We start from the raw sequence: 14,498 nt of genomic DNA, 5'->3' as shown, positions 1-14,498 counted from the left end.
GAAACAAACATGCCCCTTCAGCACTTGCTCCTCAGTCTTCACTCATCCTGCCCATTACTACATGCAGAAGGACCTTGCAGTGGCGCTGGCAGGGAAAGGGGGTTGCGAGGCGAGAGGGGACAAAAAAACCACTTTCCTTTTGCCAGCCGCCGTCTCTCCTCCCCTTCAGTCCCTTCTCATGGCTGCCTTCTCCTAAGCTTTGGTACCGGGCAAAAGAGGCTCCCTCACTAAGCCAGTCACAATGCTGCAATGTAGCGTTGTGATTGGTCTGAACACCGTGGTTCGGTGATCAAACAGGCAGTGGGAGCCTGTGCATGTTCCCCACCAGGCTGCGTGTTATAGCCTTGTGGAGAGCATGCACATGGCGCACGCGTGTTTGGCTGGCTAATAAGGCTATTATCATTTTATTTTTTCCTGCTCTGACAGTAGTGAGCGATGTGCCTCCACCTTAGCGGAGGAGCCGCCCCTGGAAACCTGGTGCTGTTCTCATCCAGTCTGCTTTCGATACTGAAGCTGTCACAAAGAGTTGTTAGATTCCTTAGCTTTAGCAAGCATGGCGAATCTCAAGTGTACTTTGATTTGCTTTTTCATTCTAATTAATGCTCAGAGCCAAAGAATTCACAATGGTGTGTTTTTGACCAGCGCTGATATGTTTTAGACACTGTTGGGTGCCAGTACATTTGACTCTGGGAACTGTATTGAGATGTCATAAAGTTAAAGATAAATCAATAAGCCTATTATTTCTTTGTAATTACAGTTAAACGCATTGGACGATTCTAACATTTGGGCCAAGAAAGGCGAATTCCATCGTCAGCAGCGCTTTAATCAAGGTAATTATACATTCTCCAGTGTCTGTACCCTTGTGGAATGGATTGCAACTCTACCCAGATTCTTATTATTTGTTTGTCTTTGACCTTTATAAATAATCTTACATTTAAAAGTGTTTGAGGTTTACACCCTTTTTCCATCGAATAATGTTCTTACAATTAAACCATGAAAAATGTGATCTTGCAGAGATTTTGTATAGTTGCCAAGTGGCTCCATATCGCCAGTTTCTGACGTTTTGGCCAACAGCACCTTGCATGAGGGGAAATGCAAGTCTTTACATATAATGTAAAAAGCGAAAGTATAAGTCCCAACGTTGAAAGTGCCATTGACTAAAATGCTAGAATTTGCAGTGGTAACGTGCCATATGATTCGCTTGGCAGCTATGATCTTTGGAATTGATGAGTTACTTTTCTTACATAGCATTACAATATTAATCATCAACGGATGCCCAAGTATGTGTATTTAAGATGGGTATTAAAAATGCCGGTTACTGCTGAAGAGTGAAGTGGTACCCTATAGCTAGCAACATTCACATTTAAAAGTACTGGTTCATAACATGTCCCTAGCCTTATTCCTATAGCCTGTAAACATCACAAAGCAGTAGATATCAGAGGAATTAGGATTATGAATTGCGTTAAGTCACTGTTTTTGTAGTACTGGCATACCAAAATAGTTCTACTGAGAGGAAGGGCTGTCAAACGAGTTGAATCTTGTTATTAACCGCCTTTGATTAAAGTTGAATGCCCGAGTAATGGCATTTTTCATGTCAACTTACTGCTCCATGCATTAACGTTTTGAGTAGCACCCACAGTGACACCACTGTCTACATCACAATGCTTCCACAAAATGAAGAAAATAATGTGAGTCAGCAATGTGGGCATAGTAATTGTGCTTGTGAGTAGTGGCAACCTAGTGAGATTTTCGTGTGCATATATTTATTTTAGCCATTAAGACAGACAGACAGAACAACATCACTCGACGGTAGGGTTTGCTGCAGCATATTTTTTAACTAAATTCTATTTTTGAAAAACTTTGTGATTGGATGGATATTTTTCAAGTTTAATTAACATTGGAAAAATGTTTAATAAATGCAATTTTTTTTTACCGCATATTTGATTATTGCAGCTAAAAGTGCATGTCAAAAGGCAAGTGAAGTGTAAAAATGACATATAGAGTGGAAGGCGCGGTGTGACTCCTACAAGTAGTCAGCTAACGTCTATATCCTATTAGCCCCAAGAGAGGATTAAGAATCTCAGATGAAAGTAAAGGTATAATCCGATAATAGGTTTATCATTCATCCTACCTTCTTACTTAAACAGATGACAGGGTCATATTATTTCTTGCTACATAGCTGAAACTTTATGACTGTAAAGGTTTTACTTCACTTCTCTAGCCTTCGTGTCATTAAATGGAAAAACGATTTGAAAAATAGCCAGAAGCAACCTTTATGGGGAAGAACAATGCAAATAGTTTTTGGTATTTGGGTTAAAGGCTGGAGTAATACTTATTTGTGTTGTAAATATGCAGTTGAAACTCTAGAGCAGATGGAAACCTGTTCTTTTTTTGGTCTCTTGGTTTGTCGTGTTCTTAGTTTTGAAAGAGATAATAATTGATTCAACGTTTTATTATTGTTTTATTGTTACTCACAAACCTTTAGTGTATTTAGTATTTCTTTTAGGATTATGATGTGTGCTATTTTGCTGGTGTCGTTTTTTAAAAGTTAATAACTTTGTAACTTTAAGTATTTTCTCAAAGTGACAAAGCTAACTACCTTTGCAAAACTTAATATGATGGAGAAATTGCCCATGGAAGCGTTTTTACAGATGTTATGCTTGGGAATTCTTCTGCAATCAATCAGTTTCGTTTTTTTTCCTCAAAAAACGCAAACTTCATTCTGACTTTTTTCACCTGGTATTCTTAAATATCTCTGCCATTTTTCTACATTAAGAAAAGACTTCTTAAATTTGGCAAAACCAACTCTGCAAGTTCCATACCCTTTACAGAAAGTACCCTGACATAATATTTGTCTCCCAGCAGCCACTGTAGATTCCTTACATACAGGCCCTTTAGTTGTGTCCCCAAAATATTCCTATACATTGGTACAGTTTTTGATCCAATGCTTTGAATCAGCAAGCCCTATGCTGTGCCTTCTACAACTTGTTAAGCATGCATCCCTCAAATTCGTCCAACTCCTTTTCCTGTATCCACCTTCACCTGACAAAAGTCCTCAATGACCACTGCCACATTTTGAGTTATTTTCTGTCATACTGTTCATTGCCCCATACAGCTGTCTTCTTTGTCCATCATCCATTTCAAACAGTCTCTCCCACACTCACACTCTTCTAGTTTCTTCCTCAAATAACATCCGTTTGTATCTCAGCATCCTTAGACTTGAACTTAACTATCAGGCAATCTAAATCTGCCTGTTGGCTACCATTTGAAGATGGAACAAATCTTCCTTTATCTCTGAATACTTCAGCTCCTATTAACCGTGTAAGGAGGAACGAAAATTCAACATGGCTAACACACTCGACCAGGTCCTAGAGTCTGGCTGGATTCCAGCATTTCCTGGAAATTATATGGGTGACTGGCCACACCACGGGAGTCAAAAGGAGTGGGAGGAGAACCGGAATTTGTCGCTGTGGTAATCGCAGGAGAACGACTTAGAATCCAGCGCAATCAGCAGGGAAGAAGAAAAGGAGCTGGAAGAAGCCAACAATGGAGAAACGAAGACTCTATTTCCGAGAGGAGAGTCAGCGGCATTGAGAGGCGTAAAGACAGGCGGTTTCCCAGCTGAAGCATCACGTGTCTTGAACACAGGCGAGATAACAGCTGACTCCCCAGGTGGCATGAGAGCGGAAACCCCAGACAAGCCGCTTTTACTGTGCATCACCCTCCACCCCGGGGGCCAGAACTGTGATATTGACCTCTCAGATCCTAATACCATGACCTAGGACAAGGGTCGTGGCAGGGGCAAGTACCGGGATCTGCGCAGTGCTTTTGGTGGGATGCAACAAAGTAGAGGCACTTAAAAAATTTTTTTTTTTAAAGGAGACTCATGCAGTTGTACCAGGGAGATTTTATCCCCTTCACACCCTGCGCTTAAACACCCCCTGACTGGTGAAAGTGGCACTATGGTTGGCGGCCAGTAACATTGTGACTCTTGGCTAATCCTCTGCTTTTTTTTTTTGGGTACTCTGAGACTTGTTGCTTTCTGAAAACCGGAAAAAGGGACCGGCCACCATCACTTGAAGCCCTCAGAGAACTTCCTGAATTTCCCACCGAGCTTTTACTTAACTGTTATCCTGAACCAAATAAATGTATACATATCACAATGCCAACTCCTTACACTACTATGAACCGCCTACATTCCACAGCCATGATGACAGGATCCACCCCATCAGCACTTCCACAGCGTACAGCCCTATACTCTGACTGTGCAACTTTTACTCACGAAGGTCTCCCACCTCGACAGAGGAGTGTCCCTTAGGATAAACAATGCCCTCACTACATCTTTGCCCCACACCTAGTTTTACCATCCTAGATTTTCTCACACATTACCATCACACTTCGATACATTGTACTAATAAACATCCTACTTTGTGATCATTTTTTTTATTTGAGGATTCCCTCCTAGACTGCCTGTCAGTTTTTCACACCCATGGTGACTTCAGTCTGGACAGAAACATGCAACAACAGCTCCTCATGGCCACCCATTTGTCTTCGTGCACAGTCATGAACTCTCCCTCCCAGTGAACCTATTACCACCAGAAAGAATTGATCTCACTCTTGTCTCTAGCACTTAGTCTCACTCCTCACCCACCAGTGACTACTCACCCTCTCACCAAGCCATAACCCTCATGTCCCAAAAATGCTATCTTCAGGTTCTGGCATTACCTAAAATACCAAACATAACTTCTTATCTGACTTGCTGGTCCCTTACTTGGCCAAGTTTATCACAACCTCACCCATTTTCTTTTTTAGTACACATCACCCACTGCAGCCATCACCCAGAGCCCTGGCCAGCTCCTGCCATTCACATGATGAAAACGCCATGAGAACTAACCTCCATGGATGGCAGAGAACATGCACTCCAGGTGATCTGTAAAGCAGTTTTCCTGTTTAGTATGCGCCTCACATCTGCCTAGAGACATGGAACCCTTGTATCTTTTGTGAAACATTTGAGCGTGGCACGTATGTCTGCCTCTTCAAGAGTGCCATTTTGACATAAAAAGCATTGTATTGTTTTGTAGCATTTGGTTAGCATGTTCCCATCACTTATAAGGCCCTAAAGAACTTTCTGGATATTTGAGTAAGCACCTACTCTGTTTTGCCTGGTTGGCTGTGTGTGATAGTTTGTAGTAGTGGTGTTAGTTTCGGTAGAACTGTTGTATTGGGAGTGAGACCAGGAGTGTCCTTTGGACTTGTTGACATCAACATGTGGCTGCCCCTAATCATGAATTGAAGAGGAAAGATGCATTTGAGATTTTCACTTGTCACACCACTTACCAGACTTACCTTGCCATACTTACCACCTTCCTTTCCTATGTCAATGATGCTGACATGCAACACAGAACCCCCCTCCCCAGCCCCCCCCCTCACCACATGACATAAGATTTATACCTGCTTCCCTATAACACCAACGGTTGCACCAGTACAATGGTTAGAGGTCATAATAGAAAGAATGGGTTGTCTAGAACAGACTTCAGATGAATTTACTTTTTCTAATTTAATTTTTTTAACTGAACTCGGCTACTGTCCAGTAGAACTGATGGGAAACGTTACATGGATCTTCTGACTAGATCATTTATCTCAATCTGCATAACACTTTTTTGCAGAACATCATGTTGACTTCTAGATGTATGCCCACGACAGCACTATGTTTGAGCTATGAATCCGGGAGCCAGACGTCACCAAAAAAGCTCAGACCATTCCACCCCACCCACAAACTAGAAAAACCAAACAGCCGAACTGCAACAGAAATGAAGTGAAACTAAACCAGCCGTGAAACCAGGCTCATGATTGCATCTCTCGTGTTACACACACTGGACCAGCCAAGCATCAGACCTGTGCTGCATCATCATCACCACCACAAATTCAAGGTATCCGGGTGCAAGGAAAAGGGGCTAAGAAGGCAGCACAGCTGATCTTCATTTGAACATTACAAAAGCAGGGTTTTAAAATCCCTTCTAAAGTGGAGGAGGCTGGTGCATGTACACTATCCCGGAGGAGCATGCTTCTCTCACCTGGAAGTGTCGAGCTCTTGCTCCGGACTTCCAGAATGTGTATGGTCTCAGAAATATTTTACAAATTGGTTGCAATTGTCCAGTGGGTTCATACATATACAGTCTGACCTGACCGGAGGAGCTCCATGAAAGGCTCGACTAGTTCTCAGGCAGCTGTAGAGTGGAGGGTGGAGCCTCTAGACCGGCCCTGCTATTTGTTTGCTCTGTGGAGTGCGATGGATAGGCGGTCCCCATAGCCCCTACAGTGAAGCGGAAACTTACTGGAGGAGCTCCATGCAAGTTCCCACTGGTTCTCGGAGAGTGGCGGGTGGAGCCTCGAGACCGGAGTCGCAGAGGTGGCTGGCTGGCGGGAGGCTGGCCTGTGGTGTTCTGGGCACTTGTGTTTCTTTGGGTGAAAAGGCAACACCCCCTGTAAATCCACATTAGGAGCTTTGCCTGCACAGGTGCACCCAACAATGAAGTGCGAAGTTGAGTATACAGGCCGGGAGCAACCCCTCTACAGCCCTCGGAGCTGGTGATTACTCTCGCCCGACCAGCCGTAATGGTGAGGTAAAGCAACAAACAAAGACAACAGCCGAAACTGCCATAAACAACACGATCATCAACGCATTTTGTCTTTTACCACAAATCCTTATAACAAACCTGCCTTTACCATGTATATTTGTGTTAAAGGTTTTGCGGTAACGGACATGCCTGGGAAAGGCTTGTTCATTATAAAGGATGCGTGTTAATAGCCATGCATGGTAATGACCACGTTGTAATGGTTGTTTCCCATGATAACTAGTGGGCTCAGTAAACAAGTTCAGTGACCTGTTTCATCAAAGATCTCCCCTAGGTGAGAGCTGGACCCCAGCCATGAGAAACATTGTCATGGAGCCTTCATAATAAATGTTGTTTTGTCTCAAATGTTTCATGTTTATCTAACCTTGAATCCCTAGGCTCTGACCTGCTTTTCAAGGGCTTATTAAACATAATATGCGGACAACAGATGCAGATGTGAGAGGCGCAGTGTGTATTTTCTTGATATGGCGAGGTAGTTGGGGTGTCACTGACAGTAACAATTAATTTTCCTCCATTTGGTAACTTTTTGTAAGTGTTTTGCCTGTAGGAGTATGCCTATAGTTCACAAAATGGTATTTTGATTGAGCCAAATGATAATACAGATATTGTTAGGAGGACAAGTGTTCACGACGGAGCCACTAGGGCATCAATTCAACTTCGACTAAAGTTACTTAGGTCAAGATGTGGCTCATGTTGTCTACAGATTTGCTAAACAGAATCACCTTAGTTACATGAGCATGAGGCTGTTTGAAATGTGTTGTTTCTCTCTGTTAACTACTCTAAAGAGGTCCTCCCTGAACGTTGCTAAAATATTGCAAATAACTAGGGTGCTTTTTAAAGGGTCTGTTCTTGGGGAATTTAGTACACAACATGGTCTTAGTAACCTGACATAATTCCCTGCCAGAATTGACTTTTGAACTGGCAAGCATTGCCATGTAGTAGTGGAAACTCCGTTTCCAATTTCTTCTACGTGACCTCTAGATCTCGTTAATAAATAACTACTGTCAGAATGCCAGACCATCAAAGATATTCCTTTGAATGCAGGACTACAGGAATATGGGCTGATTGTTGGTAGTAGCATGTTGGGAATTGTGTTAGGTCATCATACACGTTGTGATGCTAGTTTGAGAAACACTGGAAATTATCTTTAATATTAATTTCTTGCCCTTTATTTTTAGCTTTTCTTTTTTAGGGAAATGTGAGGAAAGACTGTTTTAGCCTTACCATATTCATTTTGTTGCCACCTCACTAGACGTCAGCAGGACAGAATCTTTTAAATCCTGGGAATTTTACTTCCAAATTAGTTCTGCCTGGTGATAACTGAATTGGTGCAATGTAAGCAAACCACCACAACTTCTAGGATGCATTTATTTGTAAATGAAAGCCAATGACTGGGTGGCCGCTATCTTGACCCATGTGGTCACCCAGAATTTGAAAGCTCTGTATGTATCTACTCATGACAACCAACAAGAATATGGCTTAATCAAACAGATGCCTCTAACTTGTTGGCTTTTAGCTTACTGTATTACTGCACAGGGCAAGCTGACGATTCCAATCACAAGCAAACTTTTAAAATCTTGTTTTCAGTTTTCAAAATATTGTTAACAAACGTGATCGTCTCTGTTACTCAATTAAATGAACGCAACCCAAAAGTCTGATTTTTTCAAATAAATGACCAGGAATTACTGCACTTTGCCCCAGCGATATGATGGTGTCATGTAGTCTCCCTAACCCATTCAATTGCAGTATTTCCCTGTTTCCTGGCTTTGCTTTTGAGACTGGTCTTGTGCTTCATGACCATGAACTTTTTACATGAGTTGCCTCAAGGTCCAGGCAGAAAACCACAATTGGCCCTCTAAAAATGTTTAAACCTGCTGCACACTGCAGGGGGCAGAGGGGCTATAACTAGACAGGAGCAATGAGGGCCTAGTCTGCTCCTGTCAGCCCATGCACATTGTAAGCAGATCCTTAGCTTACAGACACATGAACAATTCCAGATGGCTGAATAACTGGTTGCCTCTAACGTGGCTAATAGGCACCTGGACTTCAATTCATTGAAATGTGAACATACAGCTTGTTCATCCCGAGTAGCCAGCTGCTTTTTTCTTTCTTCTGAACTTACTTCCTGGTAGGACCTTTTAGTCCACTGACATTCGAAGGACAGTCTTCCACCATACCTCAAAAGACCCGCCCCCCAAAAAAATATATGTATTAGCCAATTTGCATTTTTTTTTTAATCCTAGTACATCCCTCCAGGTGGATGTTTACTTGCGATCTTCTCTCATATGAACTAGATGCCAAAATATCTGCATGTCCCTTTCTGTTTGTAGCAGTGACACTGGAGAGTGTTTTTAATCATAGAATAGCCAAGTGTTTGATGATTGATTGGCTATTTATGCCATACTATGTCTCCTGCCTCCTCTGTTAAAACTAGAGTTAGCTGTACATAGGGCTTCTCCTAAGAAACAAATTAAGTAACATAGAGAATGTCAGTTGTGTTTCTCCTTTAAACCTTACTTAAGCCATTTCTACTCTGTGTAAATGATATCCCTCCCACAACATGGGTCTGCTACTGCACATAGGCGCGAGTCACTAGTGGGTTACAGTACTTTCCTGAAACACCTTCCTCTAATAAATGTGGAGAAGCGTGGATCAATGGTTAGAGCGGCAGACCCTGATGCAGAGGTCTGGCCGGGACCAGGGTTCAATTCCCAACGCGGCAGGGTCTTGGGCTCAATGTCCACGGACTTGATAATTCTCGCCTCAGTGCCTTCTCTAATCATGGGTCCCCACTCTGCAACTCTGGGCAATAGCTTGCTTAATCTCCACAACGGCCCTAAAGCGCTGGGATGCCTAGTTTCACCTTGGGGGTACCCAGGAGTGGACATCTCACAGGGAAAGCCAGGACGGGTTCCACAGCGATATACAGCGCCAAGATGCCTGTCGGGTGATAGTGCGCTTTACAAGTATACATACATTTACATTTACATTTAAATGCATTTGCTTGCACGATGCTGAGCTCACATATTTGTCTTTTGGAAATTACAACAAGTAAAGTTAAAATTCCCAGCTGGAGGTTTTAGATTAAACTAAATATCAAAACAAAGAGGCACTTGGCCAAACAGTTGCGTTAAAATTAATGCAGCAAAAAGCAGTTAGTAGTTTGTTGCAAAACCATGTTAAAATCCGTTTATTGTACATCAAACTAAAAAAGACTGTAGCTCATCACGCCGAGAGATTATTTATTTCCTGTAATGAGCCATATCTTGCAAAAAAAAAAAGATGTTGTGATGCGTGGCTCCTTTGTGCTGATCACTGTTCGTTTTAGCAAAACAGATCATACATTTTAAAGGTTGTAACCTGCAGCTGTAATGGTGGTCTGCGACTTGCCTTTCAGCTGCGCTGCTGGCAATAGGCATTATAACTTCACAGCTGAGCTGTAAGTTACTACCCTTGGGCAGCAATACCATTTTCGTTTTACTGATGATGAGACATCACAACTTGACTGTAATCTGGAAATTGGAAAAAAATGTATACTTTGATTGCAGGCTTGTATGTATGATAGACCACAGATATGCGGAGATCCCGCTCAATCTAATAGGAAAAGGGTCAAGTATGGGAGCTTCACCGCAGCCCGGAGTGATATTTCAAAGCCACAAACAACAAGCAGGGGTCCCTTTCCTTTCACTAGGATTTACAGAGACTGGTCTGTGTGAACTGAGTGAACAATCGCAGACTGCTGGCCAGAGGGAATAAAAAGGCCTCCTTGTTTGGCGGTCATCATCCTGAGAGCAGCATGTCTGGCTGACCCCAGGCACATTGTGTGCATCTGACTCATTCTTAACTGACTCATGAGTCTCCGTGGCCCCTGACATTGACTATTCTGGACGTAAAGCAACGTTTTTATAATCTTACTAGAAGAAGAAGTGATCTCTTGCAAATAAAGACAACCTGCAATACAGTATGCGATCAACTGGGATTGCCTGCAATCATGTAGCAAATTTTGGGGGAATATATATCCCTGCTGTATTCCTCATTGGTATACTCTGGTTTGACCGCTGGGCACTGGGAGTTTTCTAGCCAGCTGCCAACTGCATGACCACTTAAAAAACAAAATGTTTTTGCAGTTAAATTGGCATGTATTACTCTTGGACGTCATATAGGGGTCGCCAGGGGGTCGCAAGTGAAACCTCTGGTTTGCTCCTTGCAACTCCATGCACTGCCTTTGCGACCCCTTCCCTTAGAAGTAGCAAATACAGTGGCAGGACCACATAGGCAGGTCATCCTTATGGATGTCAGCCTGTTGGGGCTACCTTTACCTTTTTTCCCTGTCCGTTGTTTAGTACACAAATAGTGAATAATGGTACGTTGTTCTCTATTACTGTAATAAAGAATGGAGTATAATTAGCTGGAATATGATCCCCACACTCCATCAGCTGAGATGGTAATCAACGTTTACTCCGCTTCTTTTACTCAACACACCTTGACCTGCATACCATTACTCCGCGATGACTTTGACCTCGCATACCATCACTCCGCATTTTTTCACAGCGCGTGTGCATTTACCAAGCATGCCTTTAAAACGATTTTCGTTGTAAAGGCATGGATGGTAAATACACTTGTGTTGTGAAAAAAAATGGATGGAACCAGAAGGAGAGTGGAACCACGACAAGAGAGAGGTAAGGGTTTTCTTTGTTGGTTTTTTTTGGGGTGGAGCGTTGTGCTGGGGTAGTGATTGTGTTGTGTAGTGTAGTGTCGTGGTGGTTGTTGTTAGGTACCCCACAAGGCTTACCTTTGCTTGTGAAGTAGTCCTGCAGAGACGACAAGATCATTCGCCCCTGGTATCCACCTGACCCCTTTGGAGATAGGAAGTACTCAGCCGGGACAAGGTGGTACCAGGGATGGAAGCTAAAGGTGATGTAAGGAGCCCTTGTTGTTCAAGGAGGGTACGTCTCTGGTCTGGGGTAGAACCGTGTACTCCAGCTGGCAGGAAGAGAAAGGAAGACCCAGGTTCGAGGCATGTGGGCTGCTGAATTCATATCTGTGCATAGTCCGCCACCTAGTGTTGGGTCCGGATGATTGCACATTGTTGTCCTGGAAGAGTCTTCGAAGTATCACGAGATAGGTGGCTCCTCCCCTGGACTACAGTGCGCATGGGCATCGCCTCCATCCCCAGATTGTTTTTTTCCGCCATAGGGTTCGGATGTGTTTTCGGTTCCCTCCTTGATAGTTGTTCGATTTTCTTGAGACCAAAAGGTCTTTAGGCTGGGCGTCGGTATAGTTGCGTTCGGGTTTTCTTACTGACTCTCAGCTCCAATCTACTACTGCCCTTCCACGTGCTTCGACGCGGACGGGCCTACACTACCACATTTGCTATGGAGCGGACTCCATTCAAGAAGTGTCCGCTGTGTCACTCAAAATATTCGCACCTCGACGTGCACCCCGTGTGCAACACATGCTTGTCACCGGATCACCGTGAAGACACCTGCATGGCGTGTTCAAAGTTTAGGAGTAAGAAACTTTGAAGATTCGCCGGGCTAATCGACTCCAGGCACAGTTGTCGGCTTCGGCGCCCCCACCTGATGACATCTTTCAGGAATCGGTCGAGGAAGAGGACGACGTACAAGAGTCGGACTCTGGCCCCGCGTCCGAGGAAGAGACCTACGACGCGGATGAGGAGGCCTGCGACGAAGTCTCCGGTGAGGTAGGGGACGACGAACTGATTTGTGCCACGATGGGAGATAGCTCAGAGGAAGAGCATCCCCAACCAGACTCCGGGGTTACCCCCCGTCATACGGCCCAGGTCGAGGGATCGCCTTCGGGCCTTACCCAAGATCTTACTATGAGTCCTACGTCCCCGCCTCCGGGCCCGGTCACGGACATTTCTAACAAGAAACCGAAAGTGAAGCCAACTGGTCCCGCACCCTCGGATGCGAAACCGAAACCGAAAGTGGCGTTGGTGAAGAAGGTTCTGGAGGCGTCAACTTCCACGAAACCCAAAATGGCCGACTCGAAGAGCCACGCCAAAATGGCCGACCACAGAAGCCGCGCCAAAATGGCCGACCCGAAGCCCTCTGGGTCGGCGCCGAAGGTGAAGGCATCCGACGCGGCTGCGTCGGCACCGAAAGGGGTCGCGGACCCGAAAACGGCTTCTAAGAAGCGTCACGCTGATGGTGCGCCGGGTCATGGGGCGTCGGCACCGAAGAAGAGGCCTACCGGCGACCGGACTCTCGGAGACGAAGAGTCGCTCGCGACGGTTCAGCCCTCGGCATCCATTACAAAGAAGGTGGGAGAATCCTTAAAGCGGATCCAACAGTCCACTGTTGTTCCCAGCCAGGACACTGTAGTGCCTAGGCCCACGCCGAAGCCTGCCAAGGAACAAACGCCAATTCGTTTTACCCTTCCTCCCAAGTCGACGCCGAAGGCCTTCGCGCCTAAGCAGAGCGGACACTCTCAGGAAGTATTGACGCCGAAGGCTGCCTTGGTGGTGTCGAAGCTTCGGCTCCAACCGCTCGCGGTGGAGGAACGTCGTGAGGTGACCATCGACGCCAACACCGGAAAATTGTCGCTCCTCAAACGAAAGATTACGTCGGAGCCGCCATTGGAACCTTTTAGGATTCCACTTAAGAACAAAAGGTACTCTGCGGACTCTTCGGCTCTGATGGAACCTCTGTCTCCACAAGCCATGGAACACTCGCCGGCCCATTCCCCAGTGCCTGATGTGGACGAGGAAGACGACGAGTACAACTATCCTGCGTACTCGGATCCGGAAGAGGAGCAGGTGCCCTGGGCAGCAGGAGGCGACACAGACGACCCGCAGTCAGGCCAGGACACTCAACTTTTCGCCGCAAAAACGTCCCCGACAGAGGACTCGGCGGCGTTTAATGCATTAATAGAGAGAGCTGCAGCGAACCATGACGTCGAACTGCACTCAGACCCTGTGGATGCGGACTTCTTAGTCGACACCTTCTCGGTAGCCGAAAAGCAAGTCAAGACGCTACCGATGCTCAAAGGGGTGCTGAAGCATGCACAGGAGGTATTCAAGGAGCCCACCCGGACGCGGGTGGTCAATCCTCGCATCGACAGGAAGTATAAGGCGGCGCCCACGGATCCCACGTATATTAAGGGACATTTGCCATTGGACTCCCTGGTGGTGTCCAACGCTCGAAAGAGGGCGAATTCGCAGACTACTGGTGATGCTCCTCCCCCAGACAAAGAGTCAAAGATCTTTGAGGCATCAGGCAAACGCATTGCTGCACAGGCAGCGAACATCTGGAGGATCTCTAACACTCAAGCCCTGCTTGCACGTTATGATAGGGCCCATTATGACACATTAGAGGCCATCCTGCAACACTTGCCTGACCAATACAAGGAGGCGGGGGAGATGCTCATTCAGGAGGGTAAACTCATTACAAATGCATCCATCAAATGTGCCCTAGATGTGGCAGACACTGCCTCCAGGGCTATCAATACAAGCGTGTTACTTAGACGCCATGCCTGGCTTCGAATTTCTGGGTTCAAACCCGACATACAAACCACAATACTGGGTCAAACAGTGAATCCTGACCATCTGTTCGGCCCTGAGGTGGATGCCTCCCTAGAAAAAATGAAGAAAGATACCGAAACTGCCAAGTCTATGGGGGCTTTACAAAGTCAGCAGTTTCGGGGTGGTTCCTTTCGCCGCTCCAATTCAAGAGGCACCTCAAGAGGCCAGGCATCCCAGTCCACGCAATACTACAAGGGTAACACCCAGTCCTCGTATAACACAAACAAGGGCAGGGGTGGCTACAGAGGCAATAATATCAAAGGCAGGGGACGTGGAAACAATGCCTCCAGGTCCACCACCTCCAACAAGCAGTGACG

The 14,498-nt window shown here is 45.3% G+C and overlaps 1 protein-coding gene across 3 annotated transcripts in view; it reads left to right on the top strand.

Moving 5' to 3' along the window:
- Window positions 1-754: 754 nt before the first annotated feature.
- TRAK1 (trafficking kinesin protein 1) overlaps window positions 755-14,498 on the top strand; it is a 480,308-nt gene continuing 466,564 nt past the window's right edge. For all 3 annotated transcript variants that reach the window (XM_086941750.1, XM_086941749.1, XM_086941747.1), the window contains exon 1: window positions 755-830. The gene's annotated coding sequence lies outside the window, so the exon portion shown is untranslated. The remainder of the gene's footprint in view (window positions 831-14,498) is intronic.

Source organism: Lissotriton vulgaris, chromosome 10 (genome assembly GCF_964263255.1).
Source record: "Lissotriton vulgaris chromosome 10, aLisVul1.2, whole genome shotgun sequence".
NCBI classification, from domain to species: domain Eukaryota; kingdom Metazoa; phylum Chordata; class Amphibia; order Caudata; family Salamandridae; genus Lissotriton; species Lissotriton vulgaris.
Note: the sequence above shows the minus strand (reverse complement) of the source record. Positions and strands in the feature narration are given on the sequence as shown.